Source organism: Drosophila willistoni, unplaced genomic scaffold (genome assembly GCF_018902025.1).
Source record: "Drosophila willistoni isolate 14030-0811.24 unplaced genomic scaffold, UCI_dwil_1.1 Seg584, whole genome shotgun sequence".
NCBI classification, from domain to species: domain Eukaryota; kingdom Metazoa; phylum Arthropoda; class Insecta; order Diptera; family Drosophilidae; genus Drosophila; species Drosophila willistoni.
The window spans coordinates 5,052-15,000 of record NW_025814502.1 but is presented as its reverse complement, the minus strand read 5'-3'; positions in this window follow the sequence as shown (position 1 = coordinate 15,000).

Genomic DNA, 9,949 nt, shown 5'->3' with positions numbered 1-9,949 from the left:
ATTATAAATGCATAAGACATATGTATTTAAGAATTTTACCAATATTACATATGACTGACCATGCTCGACATCACACCACCTAAGTAGGTTTTGTGCCACCTACTCTCGAAATGGACCATTTATATATGAAGGTACCACTCAACAATAAATTTTCATATGTATTTTTATAAATACCATTAAATTTTATTAAAATAAATAAATAAATAGACATTGCCGATTATAAATGCATAAGACATGAATTTAAGAATTTTACCAATATTACATATATATATTGTTTTTTTTTTTTTTTTATTTAACGGGGATCTCCTATTTACAATCTGTCCGATTTGTGGACAATAAGTAAATTATGGGGCGTGACAGTGACTTAGGGAATTGAATTTTACAACAAATATAACAGACTAAGATGTTTAGGCAAAATCATCGTTAAGGTTAGGGTATTTAGGGTTATGTTGGTGGGGGGAAGGGTGGCGTTGGTGGTGAGAGCCAGTGAGCTGATCACTCCTCGCGGGCTGGTAGGTCCAATGGATGGAGTCTTCTTACGCGGCGGGTGGTAGGCTCTGAAGCCAAACTGGTGATCAGGGATCAAACTGGCCTCGTCCAGTGTTGGTCGTACTCTACGCAAAAATAGCCTCTCAGCTATTTTGGAGAATACGGCCAACAAACTGATCGGACGATAGGAGGCGAGATTGGCTGCAGGTTTCCCAGGTTTTGGGATCAGGATTATTTCGGCGCACTTCCACTGGGTGTGAAAGTGTCCTATCAGGAAGCATTTGTTAATGATGTTTAGGAGGAGCTGAACAGCATTCGTCGGGAGGGCTTTAATCGCTAGAATGTCTATACCATCATAGCCAGGGGATTTGGAGGCTTTCAGCTTGCCGATCTCTGCTAGGAGTTCTTCAGAATCAACCGTCTCGATAGGAAGGGCCACATGGCAGGGTATATGCAAAAAGTTCATCGTAAGCTCCGCATCGTGTTGGGAACATCTGTTGAAGGGGGTGAAGGCCTTTGACAAGTGGGTGGCGAAGTCTGCTGCCATGTCGATGTCTGTGCGGCACACCAAATAGGTTTTGGAACGAGTATTGAGCAACGTGGTGTCTTGGTGGGCAGTAGACGGCCGCAATAGTGGTGTCTCCGGTTGGACTTAAGACTCCTACTTTGGCGCACTGGGCCCAGGGCTCCTGGTACGCAGGGAGTTCCACATACTTGATACCCCTTTTGATGACTATTGCTGCACCTCCGCGCGCAGTTCCGTTGGGATGATTGGCAGGTATGACGTCATAGCCGTTAATTGAGAAATAACATTTGCTTGTAAAGTGGGTTTCTGAGACGAGTAGAATGTCAACATGTTTAGTTATCAGAGCGTGCTCGACCTCTTGCCTGCTCTTACACAGGCCGTTCGCATTCCATATTAGTATATGGAGGCTTAGTTGCATAGCTTGGCCATGAGAGACATGAGCATTTGCGACAGCGCCGCAAGCTGGTCTAGCATTTTATACATCATAGCCTCGAGACGATCGACTCTTGATTCGTTTCTTATTTCCCCAATTACTGGTTGTTCTTGCTGCTGCTCTTGCTGCAGGGGCGGCTTTTGTGATCCTCTAAGAGCGTTGGCGAATGTTAAGCCAGGTGTGACGGCTGTAGAGATGGGGCCTGATGGTCGAGCAGGCACCTTTGTCTTGGGGAGGTAGTGTTCCTTGGCTTTTAGGTACACCTTGCATCCTTTGTAAGAGGCAGTGTGCTCTCCTTGGCAGTTCGCACAGCAGGGAGGGGCCTCTTTGGGCTTTGGGCACTCGGCAGTGGCGTGGTCATGACTTCCACACTTCACGCAGGCAAAGCGAAGTCCGCAATTCGCTTTGGTGTGTCCAAATCCTTGGCAGCGATGGCATTGGACTACCTCTTTCGACTTGTGAGGGGCTCGATAGCGACGATGGAGCTGCATAGTCGCTTGATGGTAAACACTTCCTTATTGTTGCTGGCAGGTTCAATGTTTACAAAGAAGATCGCCATTGGCTTCTTTGTGTGATGACTGAGACCATTTTTGATATCGTTGCCTCTGACGGTGTGTCCTAAGGCAGCTAGCGCATCCTTAATATCGGCTGGATCAGTTGAGTGGTGCAATCCCTTGATGACGATGCGGTATGCACGCTCGTCCTTTGGCTGAAATGTTTGAAAGAGCTTCGACTTTTCAATTAAGAAGTTTTTGAGCTTAGTGAAGCTCTCTTTGTCAGGTGTATTAATCCTCACACATCCGTCTCTGCCCGACTTGTAGGTAAAGTTCTGCTTTCCAATGACCGCAGATACGTCCGATAGCATATCCTTTATGTTAACAACAAAGATTGGGGGGGGGCTTTATTATCCGTACAGGTACTCTGGGGGCCTGCTCTTGGATTGCTTCTCCTCCTTCCATTTCATCGTCGTCGTCCTCCTCTTCCTCATCACTTGAGAGAATTTGGAACCTGTTGCTGCTACTTGAGCCCTCCTTGTTGCCAATATTCGGAGCATTGGTGATACCGGATTGCCGCTTTGTGTGCAATGGGGTTTTTCTTTTCATTTCCCCAGGCTCGGTGCTTGAGGAGCTATCGTCGCTTTCGCTCATATGGATGACTCTCTTGGCTTTGGGTTTGGTTTGTGAAACCTTAGCCTGTTTTGGCATTGATGCACCTCTTGCATGATTGGTCTCCACTGGCTTTGGCTTTGGGCTATACTGCTTCGATGCTGATGTTGGTATTGGTGCGTTGGTGTGTCGATGGCGAGTCTATTATGCCTATTAAGGCCACCTCCGCCTACAAGTCTGTGATGATTATGAAATAATCTCTATGCCCGAAAGTATGCAACACTTTTCTGTCATCCTCTGATTCGCTAGCCAATCAGATAATATGAGCTTAAGGCACCGTTACTTGGTGCAGTCTTTGCAAGTTTGTCAGAGAGAGAGAGAGTCCGTCTGCTTCAACTGTCAACACAAGACTGATATTACATTTTTTTTTTTATTTAACGGGGATCTCCTATTTACAATCTGTCCGATTTATGGACAATAAGTAAATTATGGGGCGTGACAGTGACTTAGGGAATTGAATTTTACAACAAATATAACAGACTATGATGTTTAGGCAAAATTATCGTTAAGGTTAGGGTATTTAGGGTTATTTTGGTGGGGGGAAGGGTGGCGTTGGTGGTGAGAGCCAGTGAGCTGATCACTCCTCGCGGGCTGGTAGGTCCAATGGATGGAGTCTTCTTAGGCGTCGGGTGGTAGTGCTGTTGTCTAGAAGATTTATGGCCAGCTGGTTGGGGTGCCTGTCGAGACGCTCCAGATGAGCCTTGCTGAGCCTAGCTATTTCGTCCTGAACCCAGGGCATGTTGAGTTCCTCATGGATCTCTAAGTTGGTGGTGTATATATGCGCATTCGATATTATTCTGAGAGCCTTGTTCTGGAAGGTCTGAATGAGATCACGATTTTTGGGGCTGGCTGTACCCCAGATTGGAATCCCATATGTCCACATGGGCTTCATGATGGACTTATAAATAAGCATCTTCATGCGCAGCCGCAGTGTCGACCTTTTGCCTTCATAGGCCACATGTAGCTTTTGAGCCTTAAATCCAGCAATAGCCTCTTGTTTTTCAAGTGAGACTTCCAGGTCAGTCTCCTGTCCAGAGTGACACCCAGATATTTGGCATAGTCGGAAGAAGGTATTATGCATCCATCCAACTGGACGGGGGGACAGTATCCTCTTTTTAGGGTGAATGTAACTTGTGCTGATTTCTCTGTGATATTTCATATGACTGACCATGCTCGACATCACACCACCTAAGTAGGTTTTTTGCCACATAGTCTCTAAATCGACCATTTATGTTTGAAAGTACCACTCAATAATAAATTAACATTTTTTCCCCATACAATAAATGGGCGTTTTTAAGAAATCACCAAAGTAAATCATTCGTATGTGGTATGCATATTCCCATATGATATGGATGTTCCCATACGATAAATGGGCGATATTAATATTTTTAGTTTTTAGTAAATTTTTTTTCATATATATGGTCGATATAAAATAAATCGCATACGTTATGATATAGTTTCATATGATATGAGAAATTTTGAATGTTGAGTAAATTTTTTTTTTCTTTCATATATATGGGCGATATTAAATAAATCCCATACGTTATGATATATTTTCATATGATATGAAAAATTTTAAATGTTGAGTAAATTTTTTTTTTTTCATATAAATGGGCGAAATTAAATAAATCCCATACGTTATGATATATTTTCATATGATATGAAAAATTTTGAATGTTGAGTAAATTTTTTTTTTTTCATATATATGGATATCCCATACGTTATGATATATTTTCATATGATATGAAAAATTTTAAATGTTGAGTTAATTTTTTTTTTTTCATATAAATGGGCAATATTAAATAAATTCCATACGTTATGATATATATTTTCATATGATATGAAAAATTTTAAATGTTCAGTAAATTTTTTGTTTTTTCATATAAATTATGAAGATGACAGTTGGCACCGCCGTATTCATTTATTAAAGCTATATATGTAATGTGGGACTGGGGTATTGTATTATGAATAAACACAGTCCCGGTTATAGTTTTATATTAGTTTTATTTAATGTTAAGATAAGTATTGGTTTTTAGTTAATAGTAGATATAATTATAATTAATTGTTTAATGTCTTTCGCGTTTTCGTCGTGTGTACGTCTTACACTTTCGGCTTTTCGTCTTAAAACTCGTCTTTTCGTCTTTAACTTTGTCTTCTTAATGCGTCTCTGTCTGACCGGCTTGCCAGATTGTCTTGAGCTTCTTCGAGTCAGCTGACTCAACTAGGGCTGGCTGAATAGGATTGCCAGACCATTCCCACAAATCGGCCATCCTACACTTCATTCGCCCCGAATGCATCGTCGTCGTCGTCGTATGGTACCCATGGTTTCATATACTCAGCTCAAGTGCTCGTCTGCCTTGGGCCTTCGCTGAATACTGAGTCTTTTGTCACGTCGTAGGTGTCGTTGAATTTTACCCTTATGATCCGGTATGGACCAAGATATTTCGGCTTTAGCTTTAACCCAGGACCAAGTTGGGTTCTTTTGATGGCAACTAAATCGCCTATCTTATACTTCGATGCTGGTCTTCGTCTTAAGTTGTACCTGTTTTTGTTTTCATCTTGAATTTGTAGAATATGTTGCTTTGCTTCTGTTCACGCCACCGGGTGAACAGCAGTGAGCGGCGAAGAGCAGTGAAGAGTGAGGAGGGTTTTTTGATCCTCGGCATCTACGGTCACACCAGGAGGGGTGACTGGGTTTTTTCTAATGGGCATCGCCATTATTCCAATTCGAGATTTTCACCCGAACACCCGTTCATCTCCTTTAATTTCTAATTTGCGATTTGTCAATACTTTCAACCCGAACCATCTCCGTGTGTGCCGGTTTACCTGTGAATATTATATAAATAATAAAACCTACGTTTCTTTAACCGAAGTTTTTCGTGCGTTTTAATTCACCACTCGCTCACCATAAACTGAAGAAATTGGCACCCGCCAACTCCTTGTATTTCATCTGGATCCTCCGCCCCCCACGAACATTGGTCCTTCGAGCCGGATATCCTTCCGCTCCTCCAGCTTGCATCGGCGGAATTCCTGATAAGTACAAAATTTCATTATTCATTTCATTTCCATACTACTAAAAGTGTGAGGTTTTCCCGCTTCTCCATAGCGACCTACACACTTTTACATATTGTATGTATGTACATACCTGACCTGTTCCAAGGTTACATGGTAGTTCCTAATCCTTAGCGTGATTGTCCAACGTTCTCGTTTTACATTCCACGATTATCCATTTTTTATTTATGTTTTTTTTTTCCCCGCACTTGTCCAAATCCACCTCTTTTTTTTCATATGCATTCACATGTACATGTATGTAATTTCCACAGCTGTTTGCCAAATCCGCGTAAAAGTTTAAAAAACAAAAAAATTATTAAAGTGTTATAAAAAATAGGGAAGAATAATAATCAAGTGTTCACCGCGTTTTCTTATGTGTTGGAATAATTATTTTTAATGCCAAACTTATTTCCGCACGCGCGCATCTACGTACATACATACATACATACATCGTCACCTGTTGATGTACGCGCATATGTACCTATCCATATATATATAATCCCTTCGCACATTTACCACGACACAAAAGGCAAAAAAAATATTCTTTTTTTTTAAATAGCACTTAACGTATGCATCGCGATTTCTTGCGCGTTCGAATTCGGTGCGAAATTAAATTCCTCACGCGCGTCTTTGGACACCGGTGCACTTGCTTACATACGTACATACATATATGCTTACATAGTCATACATTGCACATACATATGTACATATCCACAACACATAATACATTTCGGTGTCGCGCATTGATTTAACACAATTCCACATCCAATTAAATTACAATTACTTACATTTTTTTTGTTGTTGTGAACAACGCGTGTGCATACATCTATATACTCACCTGTGTACTTATGCATGTACGTACATACATAGATCAAAGCATCTGTCCATATGCATTGATCGGTTGTTTGGTTTGCGCACAACACTCGCGGTGCGTAAAAGCGTTCTTTTGTTCTTGGTTTTTCCGCACAACCACAAAAAAAATTATTAACATAATTAAACAACAAAATCAAAAACCAAATATATAAACAGCGGCCGACAGCTGTTTTCGGAGTAGTGGTGACACGTGAGTCGAGTCGTGATATCGATAGGCGGCTCAAGCGCGCCAAGTTCAAATCACATTATTTCCGATTCCCTTTTTTCGCCTAATTATATATCCGCCCATATTTATAACTAAATACATATATATTTTTCCAGCACTATCGTGCCCACATTTATATATCCGTCCATATTCATAAATTATATATATATAATTTTTTCCGGCCAGTATTTTGCGCATATATATATATCCGCCCATATTTATAAATAAATACATATATATTTTTTCCAGCACTATCGGGCCCATATTTATATATCCATTCATATTCAAAAATTATAAATATATTTTTTCCGGCCAGTATTTTGCGCACATATATATATCCGCCCATATTTATAAATAAATACATATATATTTTTTCCAGCACTATCGGGCCCATATTTATATATCCATTCATATTCAAAAATTATAAATATATTTTTTTCGGCCAGCCTTTTGCGCTCATATATATATCCGCCCATATTTATAAATAAATGCATATATATTTTTTCCAGCACTATCGGGCCCATATTTATATATCCATTCATATTCAAAAATTATAAATATATTTTTTCGGCCAGCCTTTTGCGCTCATATATATATCCGCCCATATTTATAAATAAATACATATATATATATTTTTTCCAGCACTATCGGGCCCATATTTATATATCCATTCATATTCAAAAATTATAAATATACTTCTTCCGGCCAGCCTTTTGCGCTCATATATATATCCGCCCATATTTATAAATAAATACATATATATATTTTTTCCAGCACTATCGGGCCCATATTTATACATCCGTCCATATTTATAAATTATATATATAATTTTTTCCGGCCAGTATTGTGCGCACATATATATATCCAGATCCAGATCTATACGAAAACGTATTTTCTTTTATCCTATACATCTTTATTTATATATTTCCTCCGTGTTTTGTTTTATACGTACTTCCAGCGTTACTTACGAATCCATACAAACTTGTTTTGTAATCATTTAGCTTGTCTACGTGCAAGTTTTGATCCGCACTCGTGCGTTCGTATATTGTTCCGCATCTATCCCCATTCAAAGGGCTCCGTTTCCGAGCCGCACGCGAGATAAGTCTCCCGCAATCCTGCGGTGCACAGTGAGAAAGCTCTTGCGTCCTCATACAGTCCACTTCTCATTTCCTCAAAATTTCCCCATTTTCTCAAAACTCACAAACTCGGTGTTCAACGGTAAGGTCGTCCCCTGAGTATGTCCACGGAGCCGTCCAAGACTGCGCCGAAGTCTAACGGTCTTTCGTCTCCCTCTTCAACTCCGGAGAAGGTTCGACCTCCGATAACTCCGGCGACCGTGAAGCGTACGGATATTTCGCGCAAGTTCTCGTCTGTTCGCAGCCGCAGCGAATCCCCAAGATCCCGTCCGTCTTCGTCCAGCCTCCCTCAGAGTCGCAGATTCTCGGTTAAAGACTCGAGTGAACACAAAGGTCGTTCCAAGCTTTCAACCCAGACCCAGATCCCGCACGTTGTTGTGACGCACTGTTCTGACGCTCCCGTCACCCGATCCGTATCACAACAGCGCAGAGAACACTCCAGAATGTCCCTCTCCGATTTCATTCTGGCGTGCGACGCATTGACTCTGTTCGAAGCTCGGGAGAGTGAAGCTCTAACTTCTGAAGTGCCCTTGTTTTCCCTTAAAATGCACTTAGAGCAGCTCAAATCGCTGTGGTCAACTGTCGAGATGGAACACTCCCGTTGTCACAAGGCCTTGACAGTCCAAACCGACGAGGAAAGCTTGGCAAACATAAGCCGCATCAAGGCGAAGCACGAATACGCCTATGCGGCGTATGTGCGATGCGGGACGTTGTTTGGAGAACGCATCGAACAGCTCTCGGCACAAATGACGAGTCTTATGCGTCAGCCCACCGCTCCGTCGAGGCCGGCGGGGCATAGAGTTCCTCCGTGTGAGGTGGAGACATTTGATGGCGACAGCCTAGCATGGCCCACATTCCGCGATTTGTTCGCCGCCATTTATATCGCCAACCCGTACTTGTCACAAGTGGAGAAGCTCTATCACCTGAACACTAAGACGCGAGGGGAAGCGAGAACCATCGTGGCTAAGTCCCCCTGACGAATGAGGGTTTCCAGGCCGCGTGGGAGAACCTCACCGCACGGTACGAAAACAGCCGTCTGCTGGTCATGACTCAAGCCAGACAACTCCTTCAGATTCCCGCGGTGGCACAAGAGTCGGGCAAATCCTTGCGAGAGCTGCAGACCGCGTTTCAAGGGTGTCTTACCGCACTTGAGCGTTCGGGTGTTAGTACTGAGAATTGGGATGTCCTACTTATCGCCATCTGCACTAGTAAATTGCCGAAGGCCACAATCCTCCTGTGGGAGCAATCAGTGCCCAATAAGACTGTCGTCTCAACGTGGTCCGATTTGAACCAATTTCTTACCGATCGGTATCGTGTCCTGGATGCCACCGAAGAACATAAGTCGGCCCCAAGTGTCCAAGCCATCCCCATTGGTCCCCGCAAATCCTCTGCAACGATGAAAGTCCAAGCGTTTCCAGCGAAAGCTCAGCTCAAATCGGCGTCTTGCAAGCTGTGCCATCGGGAAAATCACCCAATACGGCTCTGCCCTAGTTTCCTTGATATGCCTGTCCAGAGGCGGCTGGAAACCATTAGACAGCAGGGACTTTGTCTGAACTGTTTTGCCCGCGGTCATCAAGTGAAGGGCTGCTCCAGTGCGCATAATTGCCATACCTGCAAGGAGCGTCATCATACGCTGTTGCATCCTAGTGATGTGTCCGTGCCCTCGCCATCCGCTGCGCAAGTCCCACCATCCAGCGCCACAGAGCGCCCGTCCGCGAGCGACCAGCTCACAAATGCTCAAAGTTATTTTGCATCTACCCCAGGCAGAGGCCTTTTAGGCACTGCGATTGTCACTCTGCACCATCGTGGTGTGGATCATCATATTCGGGCGTTGATCGACTCGGGAGCCGATTCAACTTTTCTCTCCGAACGTGTCTTCAGCATGGTCCAGCCCCCGTTCTACCCAGTAGACGCCGCGGTTACTGGCATGGGCCAGAGTGATGGAGGCTGCGCCGACAAGGTGTGTCTGCTAATGCTGTCTCCCCCGTGTGACAGATTGAACAAGATTGAGGTCTCCGCCCTGGTCGTATCCAAATTGTCAGGGGCCATTCCAACAGCTCCATTCCTTAA